The sequence below is a fragment of the Ursus maritimus genome, unplaced genomic scaffold (assembly GCF_017311325.1).
Source record: "Ursus maritimus isolate PB19 unplaced genomic scaffold, ASM1731132v1 scaffold_28, whole genome shotgun sequence".
Taxonomy (NCBI): Eukaryota; Metazoa; Chordata; class Mammalia; order Carnivora; family Ursidae; genus Ursus; species Ursus maritimus.
Genome location: NW_024425341.1, coordinates 1,250,468 through 1,269,887, shown reverse-complemented (window position 1 = coordinate 1,269,887; position 19,420 = coordinate 1,250,468). Strand labels below are relative to the sequence as shown.

General features: G+C 43.1%; 1 protein-coding gene across 4 annotated transcripts in view; it reads left to right on the top strand.

Annotated features, from left to right (window-relative positions):
- Positions 1-19,420, top strand: part of CSGALNACT1 (chondroitin sulfate N-acetylgalactosaminyltransferase 1) — a 326,516-nt gene that overhangs the window by 134,955 nt on the left and 172,141 nt on the right. For 3 of the 4 annotated variants that reach the window (XM_040643187.1, XM_040643186.1, XM_040643188.1), the window contains exon 2: positions 7,076-7,169. The gene's annotated coding sequence lies outside the window, so the exon portion shown is untranslated. Of the gene's footprint in view, positions 1-6,653; positions 6,776-7,075; positions 7,170-19,420 lie in introns of those variants that run through there. The other variant, XM_008706265.2, reaches the window with a different exon arrangement.

Below are 19,420 nucleotides of genomic sequence, written 5' to 3'. Positions count from 1 at the left end.
ACACAGTTTTTGTTTTTACAGTGAAATATTTATACTGTTATGTTACCATCCTTTTTTTGAAAATGTGGGCAGTATGTTCTCAATTCCCTTGCAACTAGAGCATGACATGAAATAAACTAAAAAATTGATACAGCAAAAGTAATACATTTGCAAAATAATGACAGATCATTTAGGAGGCAAGTCCATTTTTATAATGACTTTTTACCAATACCGTAGTATCTCTCAACTATTGACATTCTTGCATCTGGGAAGGAAGAAGATAAAGATTACCATTCAAAACGCCCATTCAAGTTTGGTGAAAGATTTAATTTCATCTATCGCAGTGTCACGAGCCCTGTGAATACTGTAAATCAAGCCTTGGTGCCAGAAGTTTGGAGACTTGGCAGTGTGGAGGGGAGAGTTTAGCCAGAGGGAATCATAATGCCAGAGAAAACAAACTTTACCCATCTTGCATCTTAAACTTGTGTTCTAAGCGGTTGTCCTGAGTGCTCTCTTTGCCTGAGAAGCCGGGGAATGCAGTCATTGGAAAACTGAGCCCGTAGTGAAGATGTACATACTGACCTTGAAGAAGCTACAGGCATTCGAGAGGCAGATGGAGGTTTATATGGAACAGTGAGAAGAAGGTGTGGTTTCTGTACTTGAAGGTGACTTGGAGATTATCTGGCCTCAACTTTCATTTCGCAGGTGACCAGCCCAAGGTCATAATAACTTAATAGCAGAACTGGGAGCAGACGTGCACTTTCTGAACCACAAACTCACGCCCTGTCTGTGTTGCTGTTGTACTGGGACTGGTGTGCTGGTGTGTGAGGTGTTAGACTGTGTGATTTGTTCTCTCTGAGCTGCCCTGCGTAGGGATCTGTTGTCTGGGACATCGCACCTCGATGAGCTATACCTCTCGAGCATTGTGTCTTCTTTGAGCTTGTCCTTTTTAAAGCTCCCTTCCCTACTTGTAGCATCCAAGTCTAAATGCTGTCCTGAATCTTCATCATTTGTCCGTGTAGCTTGTTCCCAGCTGTCACATGTCTAATTGTCCACAGGGATTCTTAGTGTGGGTGGTGAGCAACAGATGAAGGTCAGCCCCCTTCACCGGGAATCCCTGGCTTAGGCCAAACGCTTTATTTTACAGACCTGGAAACACAGGCAAAGAAGTTATGGACTTAGCTGAAGTCTCACAGTAATGCATTTAAGACGATGTCTTAGTCAGCTTGGGCGGCTATAGCAAAATACCATCGACTGGGGGTCTTATCAACAACAGGCCTTTACTTCTCACGGTAATGGAAGCTGGAAGTCCATGGTCATGGTGTCAGCATGGTCAGGTTCTGGGTTGCAGATAGCTGACTTCTCACTGTGCCCTTGCATGGTGAGAGAAGAGCTAGCTAGTTTTCTGGCCTCTTCTCAGGGCACTAGTCCCACTCGTGATGGCTGCTCCACCCTCCTGACCTAATTACCTCCCAACGGCCCTACCTCCAGATACCATCACACTGGGATTAGAATTTCAATACGCATCTTGGGAGGGACACAAACATTCAGTCCCCAACTGATGAAAATCCAAATCTGTTGTTCTGCCTGGGACAAAGTACAACAGATCTCCCTGAAACACTGTTCATGCCTCATTAGCGTCTGCGATAGTAGGGAGCACATGCCGCGCAGCTGCAGGGTCTAATGGGGCGGAGCCGGCCCAGAAGAGTGTGTTAGGGGAGGATGTCTAATCAAATCGCACGTGAGTGTGACTGCGGCACTGCGGGCCGTGTGCTGGAAAGTAACTCTTTTATGGAGGTACGTCAACTGTCTGCATCTTAACAGATTTAAGAGAGAGATGATGTTATTGTTCTCACAACTAATGGCAAACAGAGCAATGTAGTATCTTTCCAAGAGACTGCATATAACTCTCTCCTTTCCAGTTCAAATTAGTCCATCTTCCTTTCTGCTCTAACAGTATATTATTTGGATTTCTGTGTAGGATGTGAGTCATTTCATTCTTGAACGTGTTAGTGGTTCACGGGTTGATAATGTGGGGATGGCTCAAATGGGGAGCCCACGGGGACCCACTGCCTGGCTTGGGAGGCACTTGGTAAATCTTTATAAAGAAAATATTATTTGATACCCTTTAAGGTGTTAATAGACCCATACATTTTATTTTTTTTAAATTCAATTAGCCAACATGTAGCACTTCATTAGTTTCAGATGTAGAGTTCAGTAATTCATTAGTTGTGTATAACACCCAGTGCTCATCACATCACGTGCCCTCCTTAATGCCCATCACCCAGTTACCTCATCCCCCCATCCACCACCCCTCCAGCACCCCTCAGTTTGTTTCCTATAGATAAGAGTCTCTCATGGTTTGTCTCCCTCTCTGATTTCTTCCCATTTGGTTTTCCCTTCACTCCCCTCTGGTCCCCTGCTCTGTTTTTTGTATTCCACATATGAGTGAAACCATATGATAATTGTCTTTCTCTGACTGACTTATTTCGCTCAGCATAATACCCTCCAGTTCCATCCACATCGATGTAAATGGTAAGATTTCATCCTTTCTGATGGCTGAGTAATATTCCATTGCAGATATATACCACATCTTCTTTATCCATTCCTCTGTTAATGGACATCTAGTCTCTTTCCACAGTTTGGCTATTGTAGACATTGCTGCTATAAACATTGGGGTGCAGGTGCCTTCAGAACAGTACATTTGTATCTTTGGGGTAAACACCTAGTAGTGCAATTGCTGTAGACCCAAACATTTTAAAAGACACTTCAAATAATTTAGCAATATAATTTTGTTCATAGTCTTGATAGTTCTGCTAATAGTATCTGAGATTATCCCCATTTATCAGGACGAAAAATTGAAGAAAATAAGAGTGACCTACTTCACTGGAAGGATTAGGAATAAGAAAGAGATAAAGAGATATCTTCTTATTTAGTCTGCTTCTGTACATGCTAGATCAGGACATAGTGATCCTGTTTTTCATTTCACAGGAAAACAGAAGAGCAACATTTTTGGGGAAACTCGTGACTTTTAAAGTCAGTTGTCCTCCAAAACATACTATTTTCAGCATAATTATTTAATGTGGAAGGAATGTGGTCAAGAATATAGTTACATGTGATTTATAATGTGTAGCATGCAAGGGCACTTTCTTTTCTGAAACATTTTTTTAAAAGATTTTATTTATTTGAGAGAGAGAGAGGGCATAAGAGAGAGGGGAGCGGGGGGGGGGAGACAGAGGGGGAGGGAGAGAGGGAGAGGAAGAAGCAGACTCTGCGCTGAGCCCAACACAGGGTTCGATCCCACAACCCTGGGATCATGACCTGAGCCGGAACCAAGAGTCAGAAGCTCAGCCGACTGAGCCACCCAGGGGCCCCTCTGAAATAAATTCTTGAGCAAGATAATTTTAGAATTATCTAAATAATTATCTAAATGCACAGTTTCTGACTGTATCTCTGCTCTGTCTTCTAGTGCTGTAACATAGAGGACTCCACTGCTTTATACAAATAAAAGACATTACCATCAAGATTTAAAAACATATACTATTATCCACATATGCACAAAGAAAAATCTCACAGGTAGCTTGAGTTGGCAGACACATATCTAGTCTCTGCCTGTCTTGGTGCCTTTCTTTTGTTGTTTTAGGCACATTGATGATGAAAGGGCTTGTTAGTCTTCCTTTCTTATTTCTCACATTTCAGTAATCAATGTGTCTGATGCGTATGTGGTTTAGATGGACTAAAGATTTAAAGATTGACATTTACGAAGGTGAGGAAGCCTTGGAGCTTAAGGTACATGGATGGGTGTTTTGTACCATTGGATCGATTGTGTTTTTGAAGCTCTTTAGAAATTAAATTGCTGGGAACTTCCACTTAGAAATTGTACATTTTATAGAATGGGTTGCTAGATTGTTAAAATATTACTGATCTCAGTGTACTCATTTTCAACATTTTTGATTGCTGTTTTCAATAGTTGATTTTTGGTGGTCTCCTTTTAATATGATTAAAAGCTGACTTATTTACGGAGTCCTGTTAATTAATGTATGTCAAACTCTATTACTGTGGGGCTGCGGTGGGGCAGACTTCCTAACCTTTAGAATCCTGCTGGAAATTTCCAAATCCAAGTATGTGATTGTTCCACGGACGTTCTCCCAGCCAGTCTGCACATCTGCCTTCTCTTGCCTTCTTTTCCCCATAACTAAAACTTGTGAAGCCACATGATTGTCTCCATAATCCTCACTCTTTATGCCAAGCGATCGAGAACACACTGGGCATCGGGCGATAGGGAAGGGGACCTCAGGTCTGGCTACAGATATTAAGACCGAGGGATGTTGTTGAGAACTATTTTCTGAATGGAACAAAGCCAGGCACTGTATCTGTACACCTGCAGTTGTCTTCCTGGGTTTAGCTTGTATTTTGAGCATATGCTACTTGTCTAAGAGTGTGTTTTTGTCATTGTGATTTCTTATAAAGGATGAGGGATTCAGGGGATCGGGGAGGGGCTGTCTTCTCAAGGCCTCGATGGCAACCTTTGGCGTATCTGCCAGGCCCCCACTTTAAGCAGTAGAAGCCACTGTAAGTCCCATACTCGCTTAGAGAACCACACATGAGGACTAGTACTGCAGGTAAGGTCATGTTGCATGATAGAAAAAGTAAAGGCTTGTTTTTCCTTTTTCACTCCAAAGCTTTGGTTTTAGTCCTGGCTTTAGCATGTACCAGTAGGAAGGTTTCTTAACCCCTTTGAGCCTCATTTTCCCCATTTGTAGAATGGGAATATTAACACACATATGCGTAGCATTGTTGTGCGGATTGAATGAGTTCGTATGTAATGCAGCTAGACGGTGTATGACATATTGTAGTTGTGCAGTTGCTGTCCCTTGCCTTTCTTCCAGTAGAGGGTGTGTCCAGTTGAACATACCCACTTCTCCCTGACGGACCTTCGGTTTACCTTCAGTAATTTTCCGTGATGCTAATTCACATTCCACCCCCATCTCTAAGGGAGTCTTGTCAGTGGTTCTGCCTTCCTGTCTCTTTCCTTTTCCATCACTAGCTTGAGATGACTGCTTTCTGGGGGAACATGGTGTTTGGAACTGCTAAGGAGACAACGTACTTCCCAGAGCCAAGGATCTGAGTTTTAATGAGTTCTTTCACTAGGAAGAGAGGGAGGCTCTGGGCCATCCTGTGGCTCTTACCCTGCAGTTTGGCATTGCTAGGGCCAGGCACTTAGAAGCTGGATGAATGCGGACTACTGTGTGTGGATAAAAAAAACTGTGAATGTTTCTCTTCAAGTTGCTGGAGAGAGAAGTACAAATTAGATTATTAATGATCATATGGAGGTATGAGCTGACAGTCTATTTAGTTTCATTATTAAAACAAGTGTGGTTTTGGACGATGTGGATGTTTCCCCCTTTTATTTAGATGGCAAAGAACATTCATTAAGGATATCAATAAAGACCACGTCAGTGATTTAGCCTCCAAAGCTGCCCCCTGAATGCTAAAAGACAGCAAAGAAAATTTAAGTGGTTGAGAATGAGAATGTGAGATTGGAAGCCAAATTATAAACTCATTTCAACTCTTGGCCTGCAGGCGCTGGAATAACATTATTTGTTGTCAAGGATGCAAAACAACTCAGATTCAGGTCCAAGTGATTATTCCACTTTGGCATTGCTGCCTTTCTGCCTACAGCAATTCCATTTGGACATAGATTAATTAGCCAGGCAGGGGCGGAAGTGTTGGTGGTGAGAGCAAAGGCGGAAGGGGCAGAGCTGCAGCCCTGAGTCGCTGTGGAGGGCACCGCTCTGCGCCCCAGGCTGGCCCAACCCACTTGAACCTTAAATCCGCAGTAAACTCGGGAGAGGGTGCGGATCCAAATGGACTCGGAGTTGTACTGACTGTTACTGGCGATGCCTCAGAGAAAACCTTCAAACTTAGCAAAAATGGGACAGATTCGTGTAGACACATCCGCTGTCCCCATGGAGAACGGACGAGCGGTGGCAGGCCCGAGGGGCTTCCCAGTCTTGTGTTTGGCATTCTGGACCTTGGTATTCCTACCTGTGAAACGGGAACAATCGTGGTTTACTTTTTGCTGTTACTTGAGTTATAAAGATCATGAACACTCCTGGGAAACTGTTAATGAATCGAAGATAGCATTGATGCAGTTATTAGCACTTCTTCAACAGGAGCGCGTAGTCCCTTTCCCTGCCTTTGCTTCGGGCGTGTTTTGCTTGTACCTCTTTTCCATCTGCTTTGATCTTCGTGGACACATCTGTGGCCTCCAGTGGAATCCCTTAAAGGCAGGGGCGGCGAGGGGCGGTCGCCGTTCCCCCGCGGTGCCGGACTCGGCCTGGACCGCCGGTGCGCGAGGGCGGCGGGCGGCGCAGGCGGGCGGTGGGGGGGGGCCGGGGACCCGCGGGGCCGTGCGCGCGCCCCCTCCCCGCCGCGCCCGCGGGACAGCGCAAGCCGCGCGCCGGCCCCGCGGGGCCAGCCTGGGGACGCGCGCCCCGAGAGCCCGGCTTTCCCGGCGGCCCGGGACCCTTTGGAAGGGTGTGCACCCTTTCCGTCCCTTGGGCAAAACTTCAGAAGGATTTGCTCTTTTCTAACATTTCATTCCATGAAAACATTGGGAAGAAAAAAAAAAAAAAAATCGGTGGCGCTGCACGCGGTGCCTGCAGAGGGGGCAGCACTCTCACTCCTGACCCCAACCTGGGAGCCCGAGTGCCTTCAGGCGGACAGAGCGTGCGAGCCGAGCCGCGAGTTCAGAAGCAGCGCGTGGGCCGCGGGCACGTTTCTTTCTGGCAAGGTTTGCTTTTTGGGGGGAGGTTCCTTCCCAAGGCAGTGTGCTTGCTTTCACGCACACTGCTATAGGGCTTTCGCCGTTCATTTTAAACCTTGTGTGGATGTGTGTATGCGAACAAATATTTTGTATTTTACCCATTAAAATAGGGACGGGGAAATACCATCCTGCATTTTGGGGATGAATTGTATTTTATATCCTAAGTCATTTAAATTTCTACCTTTTCGTAATATCACCTAGAGCTGAGACAAGGGAATTCACAGGGGCTCCCCCTTATTTTTATTTTATTTTATTTTTATGTTTTAGATTCCTTTGCGTTTCAAGGAAAGAAGCCAAGGTATCTTTACTCAGAGGAGGAATGATGTAGTTCCAGCCTAACCTTCTTTTCTTATACTTCCAGGTAAGTGAGTCTGTTATCATAGATTGCTTAAGAAACGAACTTTGGTATGGTCTGAGATGTATTCATATTCTGGCTATGTTTGAAATGTGGTGAATTCCATTTTACTTTCAATAGTTTGATTAACAACAGATTATTATTTTAAGATATGAATACTTTTTCGAAGTGATTCAATTATTTGGCTGCCTTGAATCTTTTTATTCTCTTTGTAAAGCCTATAATCTACATTTAATGTTACCAACTTCTTTATAATTTATCTCTTCTCACAGTGGCAAATGACTTAAGCCAATAATGTAGTTAGAAGAATTACATAATTCTTCTTAATATTCACTTGAATAGGAACATTTGTTCTCCTTCTGGAAGTTGTGACAGACTATTAAGCTTTCTCGAATATTCAGCCCATAATCAAATGGGCACCATCATTTTCACCATGATACAAAATATTTCTTAAAGTAAAATGGTTTGGGAAATTGAAGAATGATCTTCTTTTCTAACTTATATCTTAAGGTGTACTTTCTAGAATCTTGGAGAATAGTACCCCAATGGTTGGGTTTTGTCTGGGGACAAACGTAAAGCTCTGGAATGTTGTTTTAGTCCTGCTCTTATAACCAGTAATTTTGAGTTTCTCTGCGATAAGATATTTTATTACATTTGGCAAGACTAAACTTTAAAAAAAGCAAGAACCTTAGGGACATCATTAATGTTGAAATGCAACAGTATGAAGTCTGAAGTTGTATATATGATTTCTGTCTTCAGCAGAGCTAACCTTTTCTAGTTTTCTTTAGAAATGGTTCAACAGACATAAAAGTAAAAATAGGTAAGCTGTGCTCAGCATACGCATGTCTTCAAGAAGCTCCTCCCACCTTTCCTCTTCATTTCAGATTTCTGTAGAGGTGTTGTTCAGGATTTGTTTTGTTTAGTTTTTACTTTTGTCACACCGATTAAAATGAAAGAATAGAAGTCAAAGCATCTGATTTGACTTTACATTAATGAACAGCTTTGCATTAAAACAATAGAGCGTGCGGAGTGTAAGAGGGATTGTAACTGAGTTACTATAAATAGAAAAATAAACATGACCTTGGCCAAAATTTAATAATACAAACAAAAATAAAAATAATTCTTCACAGATTCTTTTCTGAGTAGAAACTCAAGTGGCTATCAGGCCTAAGCGATTCAGGACCAACCTGAGGGCTCTAGGAAGTTATTCTGATCTTTGGTCTTGGGCTGTTTCATGTTCTTGAGAATGACTTGGAAGATGTAGAAGAGAACAGTGTCAGTAGAACACCATGTAGACCCTAATGATTTAAATCTTGAGATAATAGTAAAGAAGAGCCAAAGTCCACTTTGCAAACTAGAGAAGGGTGAAAAGCTGATTAAGGTCTTCCTGGGCAAATGCAAAGTTACAGGATGTTTGTGCTCTAGTCCCAGGCTATTAGAGTAGCAAGACGGGGAAAGCTTGGGTGGCCAAACAGCGGAGCTGCAGACCGATCTGGGTTTTGGTGGTGGTCAAACCCACCAGTGCTGTGGATCCTCTCCAGCTCCATCTTCTGCTCCTCCCCCACTCACCATGGGAGCTGGAAGCTGTGCTGGTCTTCACACTCCTCTTTCTACCTGCCACACTTTCTTCCTTGCCGCTCTGCTGGGGAACTTTTCTCACCCGTTAGCACCGGTTCCTACGATGAGCAACTCCAGCACTCAGAAACAGCTCCTGGGAGGCCCTGACCACAGGAGTGAAAGGGCCAGTCAGCACGTGGGAAAGTGAAGAAAGGATGTCCCTGACCTGCAGATGCCTCCTCGTTCCCTAGTCCCTGCCCGATGCTTCTGTTCGTCCCAGGGGCTCTCGGGCTCTCCTCTGAGCACAGCACAGGCCTCTCTGTTCTCATTTCCATGGTCTAGTCCGTTCCTTGGGGAGTGTCTGGGGAATAGAAGCTTTCTTTGTAGACAGATAACCTTGTAGGTCCTTTGTAGTTCTGGGAGCTCACGGAAAGTGACGGCCAGATAACATAAAATGGTAGCTGACTCAGTCTTTTTTGGGGATGAAGTGGGCATGATAGGTAAATACCAATATGCAGCTGTAATACAGGAACTTGGCATGTTGCTCATATTTGAAAAACCAGAGAATTAAGTAGAGCAGTTTGTGTTTTATGAATTTTTGGAAATGTTTTCAACTTTTAACTATTTCCATTGAATGGCACGAAGTGTGACACAAAGTCGGTCAGTTTTTAATGAGTGTCAGCTTTTGCTGCTGCGATTTTAATTTATCCTCCTGAGCCACCATTTGTTTTCAGCAGATGAAGCCTCTGCAGGAAAGCCAGGGCCGGGAGACTCGCACGGGCACCAGGACGGGTGCCCAGCAATGCATGCCTTCTAGGGGGCTTCATTTCTTTCTGCTGATTGACACTTAATTAGGCCTTGGGTTTTGTCGTTTCTGTTCTCTTTTGGGGCTCTGCTCATTGAGATGCCCTTTCCATCGAGTTAGTTTCTCTCTCTCAAGCCTGTGCTTTAGCCTCTCACCTCCGCGTCTGGTTCTGCTGTCCCGGACTCCCTTCCTTTCTAGGACTCGGCTCTGGACAACCTTTCCTGAGCCCCGGCGATGGAGAGGCTGGGCCACTCTGCCTCTCTATCACCTTATGTCCCCCACTGTTCACAGCTGTTCACCGGTTAGACAGCTGTCCCTTGGCCAGCATTGTCCTCACAGGAGGCCCCGTCTCTGCATTTTTAGCACCTAGCCTATGTTTGTCCTTATTCACAGCCACAAACAAGTGTTTGGATGATTTTCTGGTATCGAACACCCGCATCGGAACCTAGGCATGTCAGTATTTTAATTTGCTGAGTGCTCCGTGGTACACCTGCCTTTCCTTTACCTTTTTCTTTCCTTTAACGTGTGTATTTTCGGAGCTACCACGGAGGTTGGAGGGGAAGGACTTGAACCCCGGTGTTCTGACTCCAGCTCCAGTGCCTACTTAGTTTCATCTGTTTGAAACTTAAGTCACAGAAGGTTGGCTGCAACTCACGTGTGCACCCACAGATAAGCGGATAAACAACGTGTGGAATATACATACCGCGGCATAGCATTTTACCTTCAAAAGGAAGGAAGTTCTGCCACATGCTACAACATGGGTGGACTGTGAGGACGGGGTGTGACGTGAAATACACCAGCTACAAAAAAAGACAAAATATTGTATGAGTCAGCTTACGTGAGGTATCTGGAGTCTTCAAATTCATCAGGACAGAAAGTGGGAGGGTAGTGGCATGGGGCGGAAGGAGGGGAGAATGCAGTGTTCTCTAACTGGTAGAGTGTCCATTTTGTGAGATGAAAACTTCTGGGGATTGTTGAATAACACTGTGAATGTATTGAATACTTCTAAATTACATGCTTAAAAATCATTGAGATGGCAGGGCCCTGGGTGGCTCAGTTGCTTAAGTGTCAGACTCATGGTTTCAGCTCAGGTCATGGTCTCGGGGTCCTGGGATCGGGGCCCTTGTGGCAGGATCTGTGGTCAGCACAGAGCCTGCTTGTCCCTTTCCCTTTGCTCCTCCCTGTCCTCTTTCTCTCTCTCTTGAATAGATAAATAAAAAGTCTTAAAAAAAATCACTGAGATGGTAAATTTTGTTATATGTATCTTACCAAAATTAAAAACAACAAAAAAGTCAAAGATCTTGCTTTTAAAAAAGATAATTCATCCTTTAAAAGGGGACTTTTCCTTCCTTACACTGTATTTTTCATTTGCTTAGAGCTTTAAATCGCTTTTTATTTAAACGTGTATTATGTAGTAAAAACAAACTGGATTTACATTGATAAGATCTTGGATTTACTTCCAGACCTTGTTATTCCTTATCTTTGCTTACATTTGCAGTTAAAACCTGATTCAAAATTACCCACTTTCTCACCTGTTTTTCTTCAATAAAGATAATAGGATCTTACTGCTCATCTAGAAATACTTGTATGACACTTAAAAAATTACTTGTCTGATTAAGGGCAGAAATGTTTGTTCTGTCACAAGCAGAGGGCATGACAGACTCCAGGCTTTCATTTGATTGCTCATAAGGAGCCAGCCACTTCAGTCTTGTTTTTCCATCACACTAATGGACCTTTTATGTGGAAAATCATGACTCTAAAACTGTAAATAACACTCTGGTGCTTGAAAGAGCACAATTTCAAGATGTTCAGCTGACACCTAGGAAGAAGCTCTCTTTTTACTCAAAGGTTCTGACCCAGTGTGTAATATCTTTCCTGAAGAATTTAAAATGAAACTCGAATCCTGTCAGCCTAGGGACAGGTTTGTGGAGAAGGGAAGGCAAGGATCTGATTCAGGAGCTGTGTAAAGGTTTCAGGGGGAAGTGGGGATGAGAATTAGAGGTGGAGGTGGGCACAGAAATTATAACCTTGTGGAAACTTTGAGCTCAGTTGTTACTTAGATTTTTCTTTTCTTTCTTTCTTTCTTTTTTTTTTTCTGAAAGAGAGCCCACATCAGCGGGGGTTTGGGGAGGTAGGAGGTGGGGGTGAGGGAGGGGAGGGTCAGAGGGAGAGAGAGAATCTTAAACTGGCTCCATGCCTAGCATGGAGCCCTACATGGGGCTCGATCTCATGACTCTGAGATCATGACCTGAGCCAAAATCAAGAGTCGGATGCTTGACTGACTGAGCCACCCAGGTGCCTTGTTACTTAGATTTTTTAACATCACAGACAGGATTCTATGGTCAGGGCCACCAGAAAACACTAAATTCATCTCTACTGCTAGGAAACCATCTAATCCAAGTACGTACTTTAAAATTTTTTCTGAAGCTCTTAAAAAATATGTGGTAATTAGAAATATTAATATTTACACTTAAATCTTTTAATAAGGAGTTGCATATTTTCAACTCAACAAACAAATGAGACTTACGACAAGTTAGACTTTAAATATACTTTGTGGTTATGAAGTGTCAATTCTTGGATTGGAATCCAGTCTCTGGTGAAGGTGTCAGTCATCTGCAGAAAAATGAGAATAGTAAGGTGATGTCTTTCAAAGAGCTAATACTCACTCTGAAGGAATAATCTTTACTCTGAGGTTCTGGTCTTTTTTCTTACGTATTAATATTTAAAATATCTATTCTTTTAGAATATAATGATAATGAATATTTAAAATTCTATTTCTTGACAAATTAAAATATTGGATATTATTTAGGATTCTTGGTTGTAAGAAACAGGACGGGCATATATTGGAAGAATGTCCCGGGATTGATAGAAGAACTAAAATCTCATGAATAATAAAGACTTTCAGCCAGGGCTAATTCTATCACTAAATGTGTTTTTCTAAGTTTATAAAACATGTGAATAACCAACTTAGTCCCAAGCATGTGGGATCCATGCCAAGGAATAGAGGTCTTGATAGAGGGGGAGAAAAGGATTAAATTAATAACATTTGACTTTTATGATAATTTTTTGCAGCCAAGTGAAATAAAGCACTAACCTGTAGCCTTGGACCATTGTCCTAATTGGAATCCTGACCCAAAGTTGGAATGAGGGCTGTATCTGGGTGTGGATTATCTGACTGCATGAGGGTTGGTTGTGTTGTTCTCATCACCTAACTTTTCTTGCCCTGAAGTCGTTGTGGGTTTTGGACTCAGTGTTATTGCTCATCTCACTGCAATTTGATACATGACGTATTAATTATTATTTTTAGTACTTGGGAAGCCAGATTATGGATGTCACTGTGGCCTGCCTTCTCTCCATCATTTGATGCATTGACCGCTGTCCTTTAAACTCTGCCTTCCCTTGGTTTATATAAGGTGACAACAAGCTGTCACAGTTTTCCCTTACTTCTCTGGCTGCGCCTGCACAGTCCCCTTCCCATCACTTATATATTGATGTTCCCTCGCGTTCTGTACTCTCTGTCTTCTCAGTCTATACCTCTGTGTCGTTTCTTCTGGTCTAAATGGCTGACTCTCATCCATTTGCTGCTTCTTTCCAGCTTTGCTCCCCCAGCTAACACGACTCTTCGGTGCCGCAGACTCCTGGCCATCTCTGCGGTGTACCCCACCGGTGCCCGCCACTCGTTGTCTCCAGCTCTGAGCTGATTAGGTTAGAACCAGGTGATGAGGATCCTGTTTCCTGCTTCTCCCCAACTAGCATGCTACTCTGAACAACTCAACACTTTTCTAACTTGGACCCAGTATAAACAAACATAAGTGATAAATAACTACCAAGTTGTGGATGACAATGAGTGCACACATTACTGAATTCCTTAGAATAAAGTGGCCAGGTGGAGTCACGTTCTCAGCAATACTGCAAACTGTTCCAAGAAGGTGATGCTGTAGAAGCCCCATATGCTGATGTTCTAAGAGCCAGTGGCAAGGGCATTAATACCCCTGCCTTGCAGGAGAGATCCTTAGAAGGGAGATACTGTTCAACCTCGGGTCACATAATGCCACAGTTATCCAGGGGTATGGCTTTCTTCTCCGTGTCTCTCCTCTTGAGAGTCCACGTTTTAAACCCTTTGCACAAGTGGTAGACTTCCAGCTCTGAGTAGTTTCATACTTGTACTCCCTATGTGACTAGATTTCAAATAGGCAACAACAACAAAAAGCCATAGATGGGATAACTCCATTGGTGATAATAAGGATATTAATATCATAATACTACCTATATCCTAGCCAGTGAGAACTTACTGCAGACATTACTGTTATTTCTATAGATTACTTTTTGATTCTAACATGAAATAAAGTTCATCTAAGCAAACTTTTAAAAAAATCCAGTAACTTGTTTCTTCCAGAATGTTGATTACCTAAGTATAAATACTACCCACAAACATCACCCTTCCTTACAGTATGTCAGTGCACTTAGTCAACAAATTTGCTGAGTGTCTGCTGTGCACTGGGGAGTATTCTAGGAGTTGGAAATACAGAAGGGAACAAGAGATGAAAATCCCTGCCCTCATGAAGCTTTCATTCTGGATCTAGGAGTCCAGATACCTACCAAGGTAACTGGATTTTTGACATTTCTATTTTCTTCCAAGGTTTATTCACTATTATAAATCCTGTCTCCTTTGATCACAAAAATCGTGGGTTGGTAGAGCTGAAAGAAGTGGCTTCAGCTGCTCTGGGTGTGGCATGAATTCCAGGCAGGTGGGCATCCTAGCTGCACGTGACCTGATGACCTGTGATGAGCCCTTCATGTCCTTGAGCCTCAGTTTTTTCACCTGTTAAACAAGGATTGGATTCAAATTTGATTCAAGCATGGTAGTTGAGGGGTGTTTGGAAATTTTGGTTGACACCATGACTGAGTGGGCCCAGGAATGCTGACTAACTTCCACGTCATGGGACAAGCCTAGCACAGGCCACAGAGCTTATGAGAGCTGAGCTAGGAACAGGACCAGAGATCTGCTATATTCAGTTTGGGGCTTTTTGGGGACCCCATGCCATTCCATCCTTTTCAGGATTGTTTAGGGTGACATGTTCTCTGATTTCCATTCATTTGGAATAGGCCGGGTAAGGCAGTGGGTGCATGTGTTGATGGGAAAGCTGTCCACTGAGACCCTCTACTCAGATGTCCTCGGATTGGGCAGAGCAGGGAGCTTCTAGTTATCATTCTAAAGCTACCTTGATTTTCAAAATATCTCCTGATTTTTGTTGGGAAAGTCTTTTCGTAGCTGAAGCTCAAATATATAAAATTGAAATTATTATGTCAACTAGATCTAATTTCTCTTAGGATCTAGTTAATTTGCATAGCTATTGTATCTTATTATGCAGAGATACAGACCCTATTACAACATTGGTTTTGAGGAGATTTATAGCATCCAAAGCCCAAAGTGAATAATGCCAAAATATTTTACAAGCAAATCATTAATCCATAGAAAATAAGCAGCTTGTGGGGAGAATAACATGCGAACCAAACCAAAAAGTTTACATAAGGAAATCTTATCAAATAAGCAGTGTATTAAATAGTTCTTTCATTCATTGGTAAGCAGTGTATAATGCAATACTGTCCCAGAGGTAAAAATCAGGCCTCTCTACCCAAGAGGCAGCATAAATGAAAGAAGCAATATTCATCTTTTGCCAGTTAGGTTGAAATGTCATCTCTGCCTCCTGTCTGTGTATGGTGAAATTATAATCTTTCTCCTTATGGTCATTTAACCCTAACCTGCCTTCCTGGCACATATTCAGGTGACTGGAAGGCTAGAGAAGGATTACAAAACATTTCAGAAAGAGTCTTTGACCTAAATCAATGGTTCCCAAACTGGGTACCAAGGTACCCCAGGGCACCAAAGGGAATCCACAGTTGTGCTTTGGAATATTTGAAATTTTCAAGTAAAGTATGCTAGATATCTGTTGGCCATCATGCAGACTGCTAGCTCAAGGTAGTACATACTTTCAACAATAGATTGGGCTATGCTCCTTTTGATGATATCACATCTTTGGGAAGCCACATTTTCAGCAGTTGCTGTGATAAAAAGCACCTGCTACACAAAACGAGGTGGTGTCTAATATGATTCCAAGGTCTGAGGAGCGCCGCAGTGCCCACGAGACGCATATATCCCATTAGTAAGCGATGGCAGCAAAGAACGAGATAAAACCATTATGTCGCTTCCGGTTTATTGTATTCTTTTCTCCAACAGCTACTAAGTTGTTAGGATATAAATACTCATAAGCTAGTGAACCTAACTTCTTAATGAAAAACCCATTAGCCACTTCTTTTCGTCAAGGAGTGTTAGAAAAACTAATGAGATATGAATGGTGCCCTGAACTGAGAAAGTGAAACCTTGGGCCTAAACATCTTGTCAGCCACCACATTGCGCAGCGAAGAGTAAAGTTTTGTTTTCAAAGAGCAGGTATTTGGAAAAGGGATCAGCTCCTGGGCCACCTCCTAGAGCAGTCACAGCGGCAGCCACAGCTGCAGGGCCCTCTGTAGAAGGGTCAGGACGGCCAGAGGGCCCACACCCCACCTGGTGCGGCCACTGCCACCTTTGTTTCTGGAAGGTTCAAATACAGAGGGAAGAATGACTGGTTATGTATAATGAACATGGCCTAGAGCTAAAGATAGAGTTTCATATTGTCTGCATTCTTTTTATTAGATACTTGGGAGTGTAGGCTCTTTGGAATAATTCACTGCGCTACAGGATATAAGCATTCTGTGAAAAATCAGTGACAGTTACTACAGTTCCCTTTCAGGCCTTAAATCCATCAGTCTTCATCCAACTGAGGCTAGTCATAAAATAAAGATCAGATGGGAGCCTCAGCATGAGCCAAACATCTTGATTATAAAAAGTCTAGGAATGTTACTTTTATTATGGGCAAATAATTGATAGGTATCAAAACACAAGGGATGAAAGTTAGAACCAAGTGTTGAGTTGTTTAGAGTACCATCCTAGGTGGGGAAAAGCGGGAGATAGGACCTTCATCACCTGGTTCTAAAGTTATCTCTTGGTGACTCTGTTTTCAGTGGTTCCTCCTCCCCACACTCCAGCCCTTGGGCAGGAGGGCCGGAATGCAAACAACTTTCCAAACGAGTGCTTTTGTCAGGCTGTCCTGTAGGAAACCTCTAGGAACAGCTAATGGAGGACAATTACATTAGACCAACGCTTCCCAAAGTGTTTTCCAGATTACTAGTGCTATGGGATGCTTTTCAAAAGGAGATTTTTTTTGTGCGTGTGATGAGATAAGCTTAGAAAATGTACTTCTTTCTTGTACGGTACAACGCACCTTGGCCTGTTAAAGATTCTGGCCTATTAAAGTAAAGACAAGTGTTTAATTTAACTTCCTGGTTCCCAGCTTTCTTCTCCACAGAACCCTTTTCCAGACTTTTTCCTTTCCAGAACCCTCCACCCTCGCCTTTTTAAGAACCATGTCCACCAGCCAGCCTTTGAGAGACGTTGCCCGCTGCCCGCGATGGAAAGAAATCTGATTCCGAGTTAGATTTGCATCTCGCTGGTTGTCATAAACTAAGCCAGCATTTCTCAACATTTGACTTGGAGTTTAGAAAAACATAAAGATGCCCCAGCCCATCCCCAGAGAGTACCAGGGCTGGTTCCAATTACCTACATTTTTGAGAAGCTCTTGCAGGTGGTCTTAGGGGTTCTAAGACTGAGAGTCACTTTGCTTGGAAGAACTTTCTAGTTTCCATTTCTTTTCTCTAAGGTTGCAGTAGGTGTCTCCACTAGTCTTTTTGACGTTGGGCATGTTTCCTGAAGGGAATTGATTTCATGTTGAAAGAAGACTGCTGTGATGCTGTGGCTTGGAGTTTCTCAGCCTGTGGGCCTCTCCCCACTGTTGCGTGCCTGGGCCCTGGCTCTGCTCCAGTGCAGGTGTGCTCCTGAAGGTCGCAGGAAGGCTGCAGGGGAGTGGTAAAGAGGATGAGTCCTGTTGAGGGGCCTGTTCCTGAGCTCCTCAAGTGGGGTGCCGCTCAGACCTGGAACTCTGCTTTGTCCATAAGCCGATAATTGGGTCATGGGGAGCTTGACCTCATGTTCTCTTGGAGAAATGTTCTGTTATGGGTCTTCTCATCTTTAATCTCATGGCCTAACATTCTCTAGAATCTCTGTTCCTCCCCATGATACCATGAGAAGCAAGGCAGGAAAGAGCTCAGTGAGGTGAGTGGGTTTTTATGGTAACCAGTCAGGGAATTCACACCGGGATAGTGAAGTGATGTGGTACGGCCACAGACTGTGGAGTTTTCCACTACAAAACCCCAAAGGGGCCCAGGTGAGAACGTAGGACACTGAAACCAAGGCAGAGTCTACTGGATCTCCCTACACTGTGAAGGTGGTGTGGGAAAAGCCCCACAACCGAATGTTGGATCGGAAGCAAGAGAATGAAGCTTTTCACGTGGTGGATGAGGTGCATTGCCGAGGTCCGTTGTGTTTTACCTTCTTCAGTCACATGTGGTCCCTAGCCTGGCCACGGAAATTATGCCAATAGTTACTATGGAGTGTCAACTCAAAGGGAAAGCAGCCTCTTTCCTGTTCATTGATGGCTGGGCAGAAAGCTCTTACCAGTCTGCCTTCCCTCTTAACAGTGGTCTGAAATGATTTGCCTATGGATAGGCCAGAAGAAGAGGGAACCAATGTCTGGATAGTGTTCCAAGCATGATGTAGTCAATTTTATATACATAATTCCCTCTGTTATTCCCTCCAACGGCCCTTGGAAGTACTTCTTAGTTCTTTAAATAAGGATGAGACACAGAGACTCAGAGAGATGAAATACGTTATCCAAGGGTTCACAGCTCGGGAATGAGGGGGCTAGAACCCGGATCTGATTGATTCCAAAGTCCATTTGTTGCATTCCCCCCCCCCCAGCCCTTCCTGCCATCCGTTGCCGGGATCCATGGCTGTGGTACCATCACATTTGCTCCTGGATACCTTCTGTGCAATGAGCTTGATAAGAAGCTCTTGAAAAGGAAAATGAAGAGATGCCTTCCAACACGTTCTTGCATGTTCTGTATCACTATGGCCATGGAGCTGAGCATGCTTCCTCTCCCCAGTCCTCTGGGACAGACTGTGTGACAAGAAAGAATATGGTGGCAGATGCATTCATTTTTCTCTGAGTATATTTAGATGATCCTTCTTTTCATTTTATAAATAGTTGGTTTTCAAATAAGCAGTTAATAGTGTTCACTAGCAGTGTGTTTTATGTCTAAAATTTAGTGGCATTAGCTAGAACTTTATCATGGCATAAAAATTTCCTGGAGGAAATAGAATATCACTGTGGGATATATAGCTAACATTATTAAAATAAATATTAATCCAAGGTTAACTGTTAGTCTAAACTTTTTCTTAATTCAAAATCCAAGCGAAGCCTTACTTTGTCAAAAAGAATACTTTATTTCAGCTCAGTTTGAAATTCTAATGTGAAAATCACCATAGACTTGCAGAATCGCAGCATGAATAATATTAAGTGTCTCTGTAACTTAATTACAGAATAGCAGATACCATTGCCCGGGAGACACATGACCATGAGCTTCCAGGTGTAGAGATCACACATTTCTCAAATGTTAGTTCTGGATGGCAGTCATTTCATTTGACTCTTACATTCTACCGATGAAAAAAGTGCAGAGGTGAGCGATCTTTTCAGAAGTCATAAAGCTGGTGGGTGGCACACAGGGCTTCTTATTTTGTTACCATAGATAGTGGTGCCTTTAACTGGAATAATTTTAAGAAAACTTTAGCCAAGCCTATTAATGTAGCAGACTATTAGGCTTGGCCCAGTTTGTGCCTCTTATGCGTCATTTAATCATAACTAAGCAACATAAACATACCCCGAAAGCTGTGGGCTGAGTA